Source organism: Erythrolamprus reginae, chromosome 11 (assembly GCF_031021105.1).
Source record: "Erythrolamprus reginae isolate rEryReg1 chromosome 11, rEryReg1.hap1, whole genome shotgun sequence".
NCBI lineage: Eukaryota > Metazoa > Chordata > Lepidosauria > Squamata > Dipsadidae > Erythrolamprus > Erythrolamprus reginae.
In genome coordinates this window covers 4357569-4375590 of record NC_091960.1, presented here as the reverse complement: position 1 = coordinate 4375590, position 18022 = coordinate 4357569, and the positions used below count along the sequence as shown (strand labels likewise).

Genomic DNA, 18022 nt, shown 5'->3' with positions numbered 1-18022 from the left:
AAATAAATAAAATTAAGAAATTAAGAAATAAATAAAATAAATGGCCAGACCTAGCATTAAAAGGGGCAGCTGAAGTTTTCTTTCTGGTTCTAAGAACCATTGCCAAAGCTATATTATGCCTGGCACAAATTTATAAAATCTAAAAAAATAAATAAGTAAGTAAGTATGTAAGTAAGTATGTAAGTTAGTAAGTAAATCAGTTAGTAAGTAAGTAAGTAAGTAAGTAAGTAAGTAAGTAAGTAAGTAAGTAAGAAAGAAAGAAAGTAGATAGATAGATAGATAGATAGATAGATAGATAGATAGATAGATAGATGATAGATAGATAGATAGATAGATAGATAGATAGATAGATAGATAGATAGATAGATAGATAAATTGGCCACACCTAGCATTAAAAATGGCCAATGAGGCTTTATTATTATCATTCACATCAGACCAACTATCAAGAAATACCGAATGTCCCATCAAGCTACTACCAAAGAAGCTAACAACAAAGAATCTCAAAGACTACAAATCTACTATGATTTGCGGACTTCAACTCCCAGACTTCCTGAGACAATCATGCTAGCTCAGGAATTCTGGGAGTTGAAGTCCACATGTCATAGAAGAACCAACTTTGCCTACCCCTGTCCAAGACCATTTACACCAACACTGAAAGAAGCCACTAAAACCATAAACTGCACTCCCTTCCAGCACTGATGATGTTCCCTATTTTCCTAACAAAACCTCTACAAGGCAGCCACTAAGCTCAGACACCACCAAGGACGCCTCATTTCCATGGTGAGCCACAAATATTATCCTCTGTCAATACACCTCCTATCCAATTGCATCACTTTCTGCTTTAAGAAGTCTGGCTGGTACTGGCATTATTTCTAAGATGGGAGGGAGGTGATCCCAAAGGATTCCCTTCCGGTCTGAGACTCACTGAGGGGGTCCTCGGGCATTGGAGGAGGCTTTTAGCTGAGCGCTGTTGTCTCTTCCAGTGTGATTCGCCCTCACTGCTTACTCAGGGACTGAAAGGGCATCCCCAGAGACGGAACGCTAAATTGCACTCACCGCCACAGCTCGTAAGTTCTTGCGGGACCAGTGCGATTTTGCTGCTGCACCTGTGGAGGTAGGAGCCACAGGTAGAACCAGCTGAAAAATCACGCACGGAGCCACAGGTAAAACCATGCTGAAACACAGGCGCAATTTTTCTACCTCCACAGGTTTGACAGCAAAATCACGCTGGTCCCACAAGAACTTACGAGCTGCAGTGGTGAGTGCAATTTAGTGTTCCGGCTCCCTGCCATCCATACATTTTAATGTTGGGTTTTTTTAATAAACAACTTTGCCGAAGCAAGTAAACTTTAGCCAGGTCCAAAATGTTTTGCAGCGACATGTCGCAAACAGTACCTGCCAGGCTTCCTCACTTTCAATACACTGAAGAGTAAATGTCTTACTGTTGATGTCTTCTTCTTCGTCTATTGGATTCATGCCTTTGGGGGGAAAAAATCAATATCACCAAATAACCCAAAGATGTTCAGAAACTATAATACTAATCATGTAATTTTATGTGCTTTTAGCCTGCAAGGGCATGGCTATAATTACCCCAGGCTTTACTGGGAAGCAAATTTTAATTCTCATTCACCTGTGATGGTTTGGTCTTTTTACAAGGAGATGGTTGAGATCACCTCAAATTCCACCAAAATTTTATTCTAATAAATTGGCTAAACCTCAAGAATTGACTTAATTCCTAGAAAATAAGATCAACTCCTGGACCTGAAGTAATATTAGTTAACTTTTGACCCTTTGTGCATATTTTGCTTCTTTAAGGATCTGAGCCTTGACTAAAATTACCCCAGGTCACTTTATTTCTGAGAGCAAGGTCACCTCCAGCGGTAATTTCATCTTTACCTTTAAAACTGTTTTTAATTTTGATCTGCCTTTGGTGGTTTGGTCTTTTTAACAGGGCATGGATGAGATTACCTAGAATTGCATCTATTTTACTAAAAATGCTTAGCATAAAGTAGTAGAAGATGAACCCCACCCATATCCTAAACAAACTTAACTCACAGCATAGATGATGACGTAACAGCAGAAGGCCAACAGTCTTTGTCTGGAGACATTTTCTTGCTTTCTTCTTTCACTTCGTGCCCAGCAAGTGTTGTCTCTTCCAATGAAAATTTGCCAGCACTTGCTCCATCCCTTATTCTCCAAAGCTAGAAAACTATAAGATCTTTTATAAATCAACAGCCAGATCTAGCATTACAAAAAGGCTGTTGAGGTTGGCTTTCTGGTTCTAAGAACCATTGCCAGGGCTAAATTATGCCAGGCAGAAATCTATAAAATCTAAAATTGATCAATGGCCACACCTGACATTAAAAATGGCCACTGAGGTTTTCTTTTTGGTTTTAAGAACCATTGCCAGGGCGAAATTATGCCAGGCAGAAATCTATAAAATCTAAAATTGATCAATGGCCACACCTCACATTAAAAATGGCCACTGAGGGTTTCTTTCTGGTTTTAAGAACCATTGCCACGGCTAAATTATGCCAGGCAGAAATCTATAAAATCTAAAATTGATCAATGGCCACACCTCACATTAAAAATGGCCACTGAGGGTTTCTTTCTGGTTTTAAGAACCATTGCCACGGCTAAATTATGCCAGGCAGAAATCTATAAAATCTAAAATTGATCAATGGCCACACCTCACATTAAAAATGGCCACTGAGGGTTTCTTTCTGGTTTTAAGAACCATTGCCAGGGCTAAATTATGCCAGGCAGAAATCTATAAAATCTAAAATTGATCAATGGCCACACCTCATATTAAAAATGGCCACTGAGGGTTTCTTTCTGGTTTTAAGAACCATTGCCAGGGCTCAATTATGTCAGGCAGAAATCTATAAAATCTAAAATTGATCAATGGCCACACCTGACATTAAAAATGGCCACTGAGGGTTTCTTTCTGATTCTAAGAACCATTGCCAGGGATAAATTTCTATTTTTACTATCAACCCCCCAGGCTGGCAAGTGAATAGTCTGTCTTCTAAGTTGGTGTGGTACATGCCTTTGAAATAAAATTTAAAAAATCAACGTTACTTCAGTTGCTACTGGAGTTTTACTCCTAAGATTCACAATACACAGTGGTGCATTCTTCTATTTCATATGCAAGGTTACCCTGATTAGCATAAAGTAGTGGAAGATGAACCCCACCCATATCCTAAAACCTTGGGGGACTGTAAGACTCAGCCAAACTTACCACACAGCATAGATGATGATGTAACAGCAGAAGACCAACAGTCTTGGTCTGGAGACATTTTCCTTTCTGGTTTCTTCTTTCAGACTTCTTTCTTCTTCTGATGTGCCCAACAAGTGTTGTCTCTTCCAGGGAAAATTTGTCAGCACTTGTTCCATCCCTTATTCTCTAAAGCTACAAAACTATAAGATCTTTTATAAATCAACAGCCAGATCTAGCGTTACAAAAAGGCTGTTGAGGTTTCTTTCTGGTTTTAAAAACCATTGCCAGGGCTAAGTTATGCCAGGCAGAAATCTATGAAATCTAAATTGATCAATGGCCACACCTCACATTAAAAATGGCCACTGAGATTTTCTTTCTGGTTCTAAGAACCATTGCCAGGGCTAAATTATGCCAGGCAGAAATCTATGAAATCTAAATTGATCTGTGGCCACACCTCACATTAAAAATGGCCACTGAGATTTTCTTTCTGGTTCTAAGAACCATTGCCAGGGCTAAATTATGCCAGGCAGAAATCTATGAAATCTAAATTGATCAATGGCCACACCTCACATTAAAAATGGCCATTGAGGGTTTCTTTCTGATTCTGAGAACCATTGCCAGGGCTTAATTATGCCAGGCCAGAATGGTATGAAGTCTATTATCTATAGGTCACTTTGATTTGCTTGGTGAAGTAAAGATATCATTCATTCATTCTTTCCATTTGTTCTTCTGTTTCTACCATCTACACTGCTGGCTGACAATTGAATCGTCTGTCTTCTAAGTTGGTGTGGTACAAGCCTTTGAGATTAAGAAAAAAAAATCAACATTACTTCAGTTGCCACTGGAGTTTTACTCCTAAGATTCACAATACACAGTGGTGCATTCTTTTATCTCATATGCAGGGTTACCCTTACTTAACATAAAGTAGTGGAAGATGAACCCCACTCATACCCTAAAATCTTAGAAACATAGAAACATAGAAGTCTGACGGCAGAAAAAGACCTCCTGGTCCATCTAGTCTGCCCTTATACTATTTTCTGTATTTTATCTTACAATGGATATATGTTTATCCCAGGCATGTTTAAATTCAGTTACTGTGGATTTATCTACCACGTCTGCTGGAAGTTTGTTCCAAGGATCTACTACTCTTTCAGTAAAATAATATTTTCTCATGTTGCTTTTGATCTTTCCCCCAACTAACTTCAGATTGTGTCCCCTTGTTCTTGGGTTCACTTTCCTATTAAAAACACTTCCCTCCTGGACCTTATTTAACCCTTTAATATATTTAAATGTTTCGATCATGTCCCCTCTCTTCCTTCTGTCCTCCAGACTATACAGATTGAGTTCATGAAGTCTTTCCTGATACGTTTTATGCTTAAGACCTTCCACCATTCTTGTAGCCCGTTTTGGACCCGTTCAATTTTGTCAATATCTTTTTGTAGGTGAGGTCTCCAGAACTGGACACAGTATTCCAAATGTGGTCTCACCAGCGCTCTATATAGTGGAATCACAATCTCCCTCTTCCTGCTTGTTATACCTCTAGCTATGCAGCCAAGCATCCTACTTGCTTTCCCTACCGCCTGACTGCACTGTTCACCCATTTTGAGACTGTCAGAAATCACTACCCCTAAATCTTGGGGGACTGTAAGTCTCAGACAAACTTACCTTACAGCATAGATGATGATGTAACAGCTGAAGGCCAACAGTCTTGGGCTGGAGACATTTTCTTGCTTCCTGGTTTCTTCTTTCAGACTTCTTTCTTCTTCTGATGTGCCCAGCAAGCGTTGCCTCTTCCAAGGAAAATTTGTCAGCACTGGTTCCATCCTTTAGTCTGCAAGGCTAGAAAACTACTGGCCACATTAGCATTAAAAATGGCCAACACCAGACCAACTATCAAGAGATACCGAATGTCCCATCAAGCTACTGCCAAAGAAGCTAACAACAGTCTCCAAGACTACAAATCTTCTATGATTTGTGGAGTTCAACTCCCAGACTTCCTGAGACAATCATGCTAGCTCAGGAATTCTGGGAGTTGAAGTCCACATGTCATAGAAGAGCCAACTTTGCCTACCCCTGTCCAAGACCATTTACACCAACACTGAAAGAAGCCACTAAAACCATAAACTGAGAGCAAACTGCACTCCTTTCCAGCTCTGATGATGTTCCCTAGTTTCCTAACAAAACCTCTACAAGGAAGCCACTGAGCTCAGACACCACCAAGGACACCTCATTTCAATGGTGAGCCACCAATATTATCCTCTGTCAATACACCCCCTGTCCAATTGCATCACTTTCTGCTTTAAGAGGTCTGGCTGGTACTGGCATTATTTCTAAGATGGGAGGGAGGTGATCCCAAAGGATTCCCTTCCGGTCTGAGTCTCACTGAGGGGGTCCTCAGGCATTGGAGGAGGCTTTTAGCTGAGCGCTGTTGTCTCTTCCAGTGTGATTCGCCCTCACTGCTCACTCAGGGACTGAAAGGGCAACCCCAGAGAAGACTTCCAGTGCGAGTCTCCCACAGTGTCCACTCAGAAACTCAATGAGACAGGCGGCCGCTTGATCTCATCCAGGGTGAGTGTCCGAAAGCTCACGGACTGAAAGACCTCTATAAGTAAGGGCATCACCCCCATCACCAGGGTATATGTGGAATGTGATCTGGTTCTAAGAACCACAGCCAATAACCAAAATTACGTTGAGTCAGAATTTTTTTGGATACTTTTTATTTAAGTCATAAAGTTATGACTGCTCTTTTTGCCATTGATCAGTGGTGGGCTACGAGACAGAACGCTAAATTGCGCTCACAGCTCAATAAGTTCTTGCAGGACCAGTGCGATTTTGCTGCTGCACCTGTGGAGGTAGGAGCCACAGGTAGAACCAGCTGAAAAATCACGCACGGAGCCACAGGTAAAACCATGCTGAAACACAGGCGCAATTTTTCTACCTCCACAGGTTCAACAGGAAAATCGCGCCGGTCCCACAAGAACTTACGAGCCGTAGTGGTGAGTGCAATTTAGCCTTCCGGCTCGCTGCCATTGATACATTTTAATGTTGGGGGTTTTTTAATAAACAGCTTTGCCAAAGCAAGTAAACTTTAGTAAGGTCTAAACATTTTTGCAGCAACATGTAAACAGTACCTGCCTTCAATATAGTTCTATACAGTTCCTCGCTTTCAATACATTTCCTGCCTTCAATACAGCTCTATACAGTTCCTCGCTTTCAATACATTGAAGAGTAAATGAAACCATCTGTCTTACTGTTGGTGTCTTCTTCTTCGTCTATTGGATTCATGCCTTTGGGGGGAAAAAATCAATATCACTAAATAACCAAAAGATGTTCAGAAACTAGAATACTATCCTGTAATTTTATGTGCTTTTTGTCTGCAAGGGCAGGGCTATAATTACTGGGAAGCAAATTTTACTTCTCACTCACCTGTGGTGGTTTGGTCTTTTTACAAGGAGATGGTTGAGATTAGCTCAAGTCCCACCAAGCTTTTATTCTAATAAGTTGGCTAAACCTCAAGAATTGACTTAATTCCTAGAAAATAAGATCCACTCCTGGACCCGAAGTAATATTAGTTAACTTTTGACTCCAGTTATTTGAAGTAGATCCTTTCTGCATGTTTCGCTTCTTTAAGGATTTGAGCCTTGACTAAAATTACCCCAGGTCACTTTATTTCTGAGAGCAAGGTCACCTCCTGCGGTAATTTCATCTTTACCTTTAAAACTGTTTTTAATTTTAATTTTAAAATACAGGAAATAGTATAAGGGCAGAGTAGATGGACCATGAGGTCTCTTCTGCCATCAATCTATATTTCTCCTTTTCTGATTTTGATCTGCCCATGGTGGTTAACAGGACATGGCTGAGATTACCTAGAATTCCATCTATTTTACTAAAAACATGAGCCTTGGCTGACATAATCTCAGAATTACCTAAAGAGCTGGCTTTATTTCAAGAAAATAAAGTCAAACTCCTGGACCTGAACTAATTGCCTGTAGTTCCTTCAGACAACTAGTTTTCTTATATGTTTTGCTTCTTTTAAGGACTTGAGCTTTGACTAAAATTTCCTCCGGTGGCAAAAAATCACTTTCTTCAAGAAATGAAGGGCAGCTATTGTATTTTGCCTTGAAGCTAATTTTAATGCTTGTTCACCTCTGGTAATTTTCCTGCTTTTAACTAGCTAAGTCAGCTCCTGGACCTGAAGTAATACTACATTTTCCCCTCTACCTACTTGCAGTACTTTTAATCTGCAAGGACAGGGCTATAATTACCCCAGACCTTGCTTGAAACTTAATTTAACTTATTTCACACCTGTGGTGGTTTGGTCCTTTTTAAAGGAGAATGGCTGAGATTACTTCAGGTGCCACAAAAGTTTTACTCTAAAACTTTCAGTTTTGGCTAAAATTACCTGAGACCTCAAGAACTAAAGCAATTTTACTTTTAAGGCTATTTTTTTCACACCTGTGGTGGATTTGGTGCTTTTTAAAGAGATGCAGCTTACATTACCTCAGGTTCTTCCAAAATTTTAGAGCACTAATTACTTTAGTGGTTCGGTTATCCCGAGGCAAACCCATTGGTAAGACTGAGGTAACTTGAGTGAGCTGTGGAACCGGAGTCCTTTAAATAACCCACCTTCAAGATATTACTTCAGCTGTCCCTGGCATTTTACACCGGCTAAAGAACTCACGCTCGCCTCCCCTCCGTATCCCTCAAGATATAAAAAGCCTGAAGTAGATTTACCTCAAAAGCTCAAAAGGCCCTGCCTGGCCTCGAGCTCGAGGACTTGGGCCGCGGAGGCGCCGGGAAGACTGTTTTTGGGGCTCCCCGGCGCCCCGCAGCATCGTCCCTTTCGAGGGACGAGAGACGCAGCAGCCTCGGAGTTTGCGACCTCGAGCACCAGCTCGCTAATTTTTCACACAGCTGAGGAAACCCGCCTTGCTTTTTAAATGCCCCCCGCCCCTCGGGGCGAGGAGAGGCATCCCGACCAATCCTAGGGACGGGTTTCCAAGGGCAGCCAATAAACGGGCGAGAGGGGTGGGGAGAAAGACCCCCGGGAAGCCTCAGCAGCCGCAGAGTTTGCAAATTCGAGCACCTGCTGGCTAATTTCCCACACAGCTGAGGAAAGCCGCCCTGCTTTTTAAATGCCCCCCCGCCCCTCGGAGCGAGGAGAGGCATTCCGACCAATCCGAGGGACGGGTTTCCAAGGGCAGCCAATAAACGGGCGAGAGGGGCGGGGAGAAAGACCCCGGGGAAGGCTCTGAGGGGGGTTTGGGCGGGAAAGCGCGCGTGGCGGCGCTCGCGCGGTTTGCTGTCGGTTCCCGCTCGGGACCCCCTAGCAGGGCTCGGCACCTGGAGGGGTTGCCATGGAGACGGCGGCTCATCACGACCAGGTGGGCCACACAGGTGAGAGAGATTGGAGGCTTCTGCGCTTGGAGTGCGTTTTAATGCCTTCTCAAGGCCTCGCCCCCTCCTGCAGGTGCCACTGTATCGCTAAAATTCAACAAAATTCAAAATTGTTGCATCTTCTCCCTGTTACAATCTCGGTTTAGGCAGCCCTTGGTTTTACTTTGTTGCACAGATATTGAATTTGCCATTATTCCAGTTTTTTTAAGGGGAAAAAAAATTCTCCAGAATGCTTTCCAGGAGTGATGCTTAAATGTTATAATTTTTGCTACATGGGGTCTTAGAGCCTTGGGAAACGAGTTGAACCCAAATTTGAAACCATTTATTCCCTTTTCCACTCTTCCCACCAGTAAGTTAAATGTTTTCAAGAGGTCCTGCCAAAAATGAAAAATAATAAATGGCTGTCCTGTTTACATTTCTTCATAGTTTAAATGTGGTTTATGGAATCTGCCCCTAACAACAATACTTAGATACATACTTTACACAGTGGTTTGCACAGGGAGAGCAAGATAGATAGATAGATAGATAGATAGATAGATAGATAGATAGATAGATAGATAGATAGATAGATAGATAGATAGATAGATATAGGATTAGATAGATAGATAGATAGATAGATAGATAGATAGATAGATATAGGATTAGATAGATAGATAGATAGATAGATAGATAGATATAGGATTAAATAGATAGATAGATAAATAGATAGATAGATAGATAGATAGATATAGGATTAGATAGATAGATAGATAGATAGATAGATAGATAGATAGATAGATAGATAGATAGATATAGGATTAGATAGATAGATAGATAGATAGATAGATAGATATAGGATTAGATAGATAGATAGATAGATAGATAGATAGATAGATAGATAGATATAGGATTAGATAGATAGATAGATAGATAGATAGATAGATAGATAGATAGATAGATAGATATAAGATTAGATAGATAGATAGATAGATAGATAGATAGATAGATAGATAGATAGATAGATATAGGATTAAATAGATAGATAGATAAATAGATAGATAGATAGATAGATATAGGATTAGATAGATAGATAGATAGATAGATATAGGATTAGATAGATAGATAGATAGATAGATATAGGATTAGATAGATAGATAGATAGATAGATAGATAGATAGATAGATAGATAGATAGATAGATAGATAGATAGATAGATTTTTTTATTGGCCAAGTGTGATTGGACACACAAGGAATTTGTCTTGGTGCATATGCTCTCAACATACATAAAATAAAACATACATTTGTCAAGAATCATGTGGTACGACACTTAATGATTGTCATAGGGGTCAAATAAGCAATGAAGAAGCAATATTAATAAAAATCTTAGGATATAAGCAACAAGTTACAGTCATACAGTCAACATGGGAGGAAATGGGTGATAGGAATGATGAGAAAAAAAAGTAGAATAGAAGTGCAGATTTAGTAGAAAGTCTGACAGAGTTGAGGAAATTATTTGTGCACCAAAGATAAATTCCTTGTGTGTCCAATCATATTTGGCCAATAAATAATTCTATTTTTTTTTTTTTTTTGGAAAAAAGGTTATTGATTTTTTTTTTAAAGGAGGGGGAAAAAAGAGGGGGGAAATAATTCTATTCTATTCTGGTTTACAGAGTCAGCTTCTTGCCCCCCAACAATCTGGGTATTTATTTTACCGACCTTGGAACTCTAAGTCAACCCTGAGCCTGGTGAGATTCAACAAATCTTAAATGACAATGAATTGTAAATCACCCATACAAACTACTTTTGCAGAATCCCCTATGTCAGGGCTCCTCAAACTTGGCTACTTTAAGACTTGTGGACTTCAACTCCCAGAATTCTCCAGACAGAAGACCTCTGCTCTATGTGTTATGTTGGGCAAATCCAGCTACTGGCTCTTTTCTACTTTGGAGTTGTTTGGAGTGAGCGGTATATAAATACTGTACAATAAATAAATAATAATGTTTTAAAATAAAGTTGGAATGGAGAAACTGTGATCTTTTGGATATTTTATTACACAGATTGAGGGTTGGGGGCAATGGGCTTAGGAGATCTAGGTAAGGGGATGGTTTTTTTTTAAAAGGGCTTACGACATTTAACAAATCTACCATGTAATAAAACCCCACCCCAGTTCCCACAGCTGCAGCAATCGACACAAGTTGAACTTTTAATGAAGCCCTTCTCAACACATTCCACCATGTTTATTTATTTATTTATTGGATTTGTATGCCGCCCCTCTCCGGAGACTCGGGGCGGCTAACAGCGACAATAAAACAGTGTACAATAATAATTTGGTATTAGAAATGATTAAAAACCCATGAATATAAAAACCAAACATGCATACATACATACCATGCATAGAATTGTAAAGGCCTAGGGGGAAAGAGGATCTCTATTCCCCCATGCCTGGCGGCAGAGGTGGGTTTTAAGGAAATCGGGAGAGCAAAATCTATTGCATTTTGAAGGACGATCGGGATGTTTTTAGGAATGTTTGAGATAACACGTATCTTTTCCGGATGACCTACCGTGATTTTATTATTCTATCCGGAACTTCGCAAGCATGGCTATCACTGAACATCTCACAAGAATCACATTCCCCTGTTTCGGGAAATGAGGACCTATCGGATAGTAACTACATGATCACCATTCGTGCCTTATAAGAATACTTCTCGACCCTTTCTCCACCACGAACTCCCTTCCTATACTTTTTGTGGCCACGGAACATGGCCACGGATCCTCAAGACTCAAGATTTAAATCATAACATTTCTTCAAGCCCTGGGACGACATCGTGGCCATGGTTGGTGCAGTGGTTAGAATGTGGCACTGCACGTTAACTCTGCCGATTGCCAGCAGTTCGATCCTGACCAGCTCAAGGTTGACTCAGCCTTCCATCCTTCCAAGGTCACTAAAATGAGGACCCAGATTGTTGGGGGGCAACAGACTATGTAAACCGCTTAGAGAGGCCCGTAAAAGCACTATGCAGTGGTATATAAGTCTAAGTACTATTGCTATTGTCCCCCAGGACTCTGGAAATTACAGATTGGAGCAGCACTGCATTATAGCATAGTCGCCTTATTCATTTTGGAAAGAGGGTTGATTATTTTGTTTAATGGTTTTTCTAACTTATTCCACTCGAGGAAGCTGTACTTCTGCAGCATGAGACAGTATCTCCTTTTCCTGTTCAAAACCTTAGATCCAGAGGAGAAAACAGGACTTTTAGAATGAAGTTGACTAGCCCTTTCCATCTGGAATACTGTCTGTCCACTTCCTGGATCGAATGGATAAAATGGTGGAGCCGTCCACTAGGTGGCGATGGCGCCTCAAGAAAAGAAGGGTGGATGGAGGTCGAACTTGTAAAAATAGGTTGTTCTTCGGTCTCTTTGGGAATTTTTTATTATATTTTTCTTTGGTATGGATATGGGTGCAATCTAATGTTTATTTATTTGTTATCCCACTTTATTATTTTTGCTCTATTATTTTTTACAAATAGTTCAAAGTGGCAAACATTGCCAGCTTTCCTATGATTTCCCCCTATTTTCCTTACAACAGTCGCTCTCTAACTCAGAGATGGTGAACTTTTTCGGTACCGAGGGCCCAAACTGGAATGTGCATGCATGTATGTTCAAGTGGGCAAGGCTTTGCATGAGTTTTTTGGGCTGTTTTCTGGTGTTTGGGAGCCATTTTCAGGCTGTTTTCAAGCCATTATGAAGGGGGGGGGTTTCAGCTGGCTCAAAAATTATCCTGAAAATGGCCTGATTTTTTGCCCTTTTCTGGTGCTCTGGCTACCGGAAAAGACCAGCCGGTTGGCGCATATATGCACACCAGAAACCAGAAAAGCAGCTAGCAATGGTATGCGTGCCCACGCGTCCCATAGGTTCTCCATCACATTTCTAGGGTTTCAACACCTTAGTTGTACCTGCAACAGTAATAATAATAATAATAATAATAATAATAATAATAATAATAATAATTTATTGGATTTGTATGCCGCCCCTCTCCGCAGACTCGGGGCGGCTAACAACAATGATAAAAACAGCATGTGACAATCCAATAATAAAACAACTAAAAACCCTTATTATAAAACCAAACATACACACAGACATACCATGCATAAGTTGTAATGGCCTAGGGGGAAGGAATATCTCAACTCCCCCATGCCTGGTGGTATAAATGAGTCTTGAGTAGTTTATGAAAGACAGGGAGGGTAGGGGCAATTCTTCATGCTCCTATTTAAATACAGTAGTTGTCTACCAGGTCCCCTCTGAAAGTGAAGTGCTGTAGAGCAAGTGTCACCTATTCTATTCTTTGGGGTTTTTTTATCCAAGTGTAAAACTTTACTTTTATCGGCACGGAACCGATCTCCTCTCCTCTAGGAATACTCCTCGGTTACTCTCCCTGGGGTTTCCCTCTCCATCGCTCACTCCCTTACTTGTCTGCTTAGGAAGGATATTGATCCGTCTCTCCTGGGTGCAAAGTCTGTTGGTTGGATGCTTTGCTGGGAATAGCTCCTATTCCAGGAACCTCCATCAATGCGATGGGATGAGTTGTAGGAAGAATATGAAAAGACTCCCGGGGTACAAGGGAGGGGGCAGTGATGGGTTTGGACCAGTAATTGTGACCTTCAGGTGGGCCTACCTGTTAGTATGTCTCGGTACGAAACCTTCAACATACATGAAGCAGAGTTGTTGTGGTGTAGGTAATGACTCAGACTTAGTATCAATGTACATACAACAATATTATTATTGATAAATATGCAGAATCAACCATATAATACTCTAATAGTTTACGAACCAGGCACACGGAAAGAATACAGCTCACGGCAAATATATCTCTAACAAAGTAACTCCCCCCCAAAGGGAACGATGTTGGCGCCCTCTTATGACAAACCAGTAAGATTTCCTTAAAGCCTTTATATTTTACAAACTATCCTTGTTATTTATTGTATGGCAACACCCAGATAAGTTACGTACAATGTACTAACACTACCCACCCACTGTTATGCCGGGCTTTACGTTACGAGCCCTAGTTAAGTCAGAAATGTAAATTCAAACACACACGCTGCTGTAAAGTAAACAGAAAAGCAGTTTATCCCAAAATAAAGCTTTAAACTGAGCAAATTAGCTCGCACACAGATAACAGTCCTTGAAAGTGGTGAGAGACAAAAACAAACAGAGCAGATAAGAGCAGCTGTGAGAGCGTCACAGCCAAACCTCTTCGAGTGAGTCCACAAGATTTACTTAGCTGTGAAATATCTCTAAAAGTCTGTGAAAGTCCAGGAGCAAAGCAAGCACGACGTATCCTTCTCCAAACGGATAAACTCCCACATGCGCTCTCTGCAACCCTGGTAATTTATCAGCAACCCACATTAGCCTAATTGCCCCAGGCACAGGTGTTCTCCCTTGTCTCCGACAATGCCTGCGCAGTTGGTCCCTGCTAGTCATGAGCCTGCGCATTTTGGCATCTATCCACCGATCCTCCTCCGAGTCCGATTTTTCTGACCCACTAATGGGGCTGGCTGCATCCATCTCTCCATCTGATGATTCTTCTCCCCCAGCGTCTGACCTTGGCAATGGCTCCTCACTGTCCGAAGCGGATGGCAGTAAGACAAGTCTCTGGGAACCTGAGGATTCTCCTAAACCAACATCCAAATTCCCCATTGCAGGAGCTGGCCCAGAGCCAAGCGCAACACCCACCAATGCACAATCCCGTCCTATGTTGTGATGCCACATGAATGTATGTGCAAAGCGAATTGCCGTATTTTTCGATGCCCCTTCCTCAAGCCATTCTACTCTCTCCCTTTGCTCCCTGTGAAATACCCACTGATTTGCTCTCTGGAGAACAGTCAACTTGGATGAGCGAGCTACTAAAAATAAACCTTTTTAAAAAAAATTTGAGGATACACAAATCCCAGCTGTCCTGTGTGACTTGTAGTATCTTGTTCCCTGTAGTTCAGGAGCCAGGAACGTGTCATCGGATGTACAATCTTCCTTCGCAGCTTATTCTTTCAACTTCACGGACATTCAATATCCCAAAAGTCAGTTGGGATCATGCACAACTCTAGTTTGGCTGCAATACAAGGACAAGGGTTGGAAGGGACATTAGAGGTCTTCTAGTCTAGCCCCCTGCTCAAGCAGGAGATCTCATAGAGAAGAGAAGATTATTTTATTATTTATTCCCTTCTCTCTTTTCATTCCATATTCTGTTCTGTTCTACTCTACTCTATTTAGTCTATTATTTTATTCTCTATTCCCTTCTCTCCTCTATCTTCTCTCCTCTTCTCTCTCTTTTCTTCTCTTCTCTTCTCTCTCCTCTCCTCTCTCTTCTCTTCTCTCCTCTCTCTTCTCTCTTCTCTTCTCTCCTCTTCTCTCTTCTCTCCTCTTCTCTCCTCTCCTCTCACTTCTCTTCTCTCCTCTCTCTTCTCTTCTCTCCTCTCTTTTCTCTCCTCTCTTTTCTCTTCCCTCCTCCCTCTTCTCTTCCCTCCTCTCTCTTCTCTTCTCTCCTCTCTTTTCTCTCCTCTCCTCTCTCCTCTCCTCTCTTCGTCTCTTCTCTTCACCAGACGTACCCAATTCCTGCCACCGCTCTTCGTATGTTTCAGCTTCCAGTCCCCTAATCATCTTTGTTCCTCTTCTCTGCACTCTTTCCAGAGTCTTAACATCTTTTTATATAGTATTTTATATCACATTTTACATGCATCGCATGCATTTCAACTGCAGGCGGTGCACGTAAAATGCACGCCATGCAAGATTTTAAAAGGGTGAGGCTTTTGACCCCGTGATCGTAGCTGCAATTATGACATTTTTGGGACTCGCCCTCCCATCCCGAGCCATTACCTGCGTCATTTGGAGCTAGCCCTCAACCCTGCGTGTTTCATTTCTCCCTGGGTTCCTTCAACGCTACTGTGATGAGTGTAGACCAGTGTTTCCCAACCTTGGCAACTTGAAGGTATTTGGACTTCAACTCCCAGAATTCCCCAGCCAGCGGATGCTGGCTGGGTACTTCTGGGAGTTGAAGTCCAGATATCTTCAAGTTGCCAAGGTTGGGAAACACCGGTGTAGACAATACCCACAAGGCGATCTCGAATCTGCATATTTAAAATATTTCAGTGCAGGGACGATTGCCCAGAAATCACCCCCGGATCAGATAAATGGATGCGCGGAAGGCAATTTTTCTGGGTAAAGGAAAAAGGCATTGTTTGCGGAAAGGGGGCATGTCAGGAAAGATATATAGGAACATGAATATATTATAAATGTGCCAGTAAGTGCGCCGGAATATCTGAGCACATTTCCGATTTGGGATTGAAGGAGGGAGAGCCAGCCGACTGCCAAAGAACAGAAATAATTCTGGCAAAAGAAAATCACTCTCTTCCCTAAACTACATTGATCTGTGTGTGTGTGTGTGTGTGTGTGTGTGTGTGTGTGTGTTTGTTTGTGTGTGTGTGTCTTTCTCTCACTTTTTCTTTCTGTCTGTCTTTCTCTTTCCCTCATTCTTTCTTGTTCTTTCTCTCTCTTCTTTCTCTTCTTCTTCTTCTTCCATCTCTTTCTCTCTTTCCCTCTCTTTCTTTCTTTCTTTCTTGTTCTTTCTCTCTCTTCTTTCTCTTCTTCTTCTTCTTCCATCTCTTTCTCTCTTTCCCTTTCTCTTTCCCTTGTTTTTTCTCTTTCCTTCATTTCTCTTTTCTCTTTCCTTCATTCCTTCATTGTTTTTCTTTTTCTTTCTCTCCTGCCTTTCTTTTTCTTTCTTTCTTCTTCCTTCTTTCTCTGTCTTTCTCTTTCTGTCTTTTTCTCTCTGTCCTTCCTTCCTTCTTTCTTTTTCTTTCTCCCTCTTTTTCTCCTTTCCTCTGTCTTTCCCTTTCTTTTGTCTTTCTCTTTTTTCTTTTTTTCTTTCTCTCCTGTCTTTCTTCCTCCCTCTCTTTATATCTCTTCTCTTGCTTTTTCTTTCGTCTCTCTCATTTTCTCTTGTTCTTTCTATCTCTCTTTCTGTCTGCCTCCTTCCCTCATTCTCTTTCTTGTCCCCTCTGCTTCTTTCTCTCTATCTCTCTTTCTCCTCTGTTTCTTTCTGTCTCTCTCTGTGTGTGTTCCTGGTGATTTTAACATCCGGATCCATCCAACCCATGAGTCCTTCCCACAGGGAGCCTGCCTCTGTCCCCTCTTCGCCTCCCTGCTTCCATGTTCAGGCGTGCGCGCCCCTGTGCCACAGGAGGAACCAGATGCTCACTGGGTTTATGAGGCCTTCACCAGCTTCTCGCTCCAACAGCCGAGACTCATTTGCTTTCAGAGGCCATTAAACTCAGCTGCCCCATTACCCTCCTTCAGTGTTCAGTCTCGCCTGCTGTTCCATTCCTTCCCTCTCTTTTCCCCCTAAATATAATCTTCTTGTTTTGTTTCTTTGTCTGTTTGCTTGTCTGGGTTCCTTGCGTCCTTGATCGGAGTTGAACTTCTCCCCTTCTAGCCTGCAGCTTGGCTCACTTCCCCGAGCCGCCTGAACCAGCCCAGACTCTTGGCTCAAGTCTCATTTTTTGAGATTTATTATTATTTTTTTAATGCAACAAGGCAGGCGAAAATGTTCCATGCTGCTGCCTGCACCCATGACCGGCTGTCCACTTTGAAGCTTTTTTTATGAACCCTCTGATGAGCATTCGACTGCATAGAAACATAGAAGATTGACGGCAGAAAAAGGCCTCCTGGTCCATCTAGTCTGCCCTTATACTATTTCCTGTATTTTATCTTAGGATGGATATATGTTTATCCCAGGCATGTTTAAATTCAGTTCCTGGGGATTCTTCCTTCCTTCCTTCTTTCTCTTCCTACCTTCCTTCCTTCCTTCCTTCTTTCCTTCCTCCCTCCCTTCCTCATTCATAGAAACATAGAAGATTGACGGCAGAAAAAGACCTCCTGGTCCATCTAGTCTGCCCTTATACTATTTCCTGTATTTTATCTTAGAATAGAATAGAATAGAATTTTTATTGGCCAAGTGTGATTGGACACACAAGGAATTTGTCTTGGTGCATATGCTCTCAACGTACATAAAATAAAATATACATTTGTCAAGAATCATGTGGTACAACACTTAATGATTGTCATAGGGGTCAAATAAGCAATGAAGAAGCAATATTAATAAAAATCTTAGGATATAAGCAACAAGTTACAGTCATACAGTCAACATGGGAGGAAATGGGTGATAGGAATGATGAGAAAAACTAGTAGAATAGTGCAGATTTAGTAGAAAGTCTGACAGTGTTGAGGGAATTATTTGTTTAGTAGAGTGATGGCGTTCGGGAAAAAACTGTTCTTGTGTCTAGTTGTCTTGGTGTGCAGTGCTCTGTAGTGACGTTTTGAGGGTAGGAGTTGAAACAATTTGTGTCCAGGATGTGAGGGGTCAGTAAATATTTTACC

General features: G+C 41.5%; 1 protein-coding gene across 4 annotated transcripts in view; it reads left to right on the top strand.

Moving 5' to 3' along the window:
• CBLC (Cbl proto-oncogene C) overlaps positions 1-18022 on the top strand; it is a 64011-nt gene that overhangs the window by 43362 nt on the left and 2627 nt on the right. For 2 of the 4 annotated variants that reach the window (XR_011560248.1, XM_070763703.1), the window contains one exon: positions 10267-10629. The exons of 1 other annotated variant lie outside the window; for it this stretch is intronic. The gene's annotated coding sequence lies outside the window, so the exon portion shown is untranslated. Of the gene's footprint in view, positions 1-10266; positions 10630-11826; positions 11861-18022 lie in introns of those variants that run through there. One more of the 4 variants, XM_070763706.1, reaches the window with a different exon arrangement.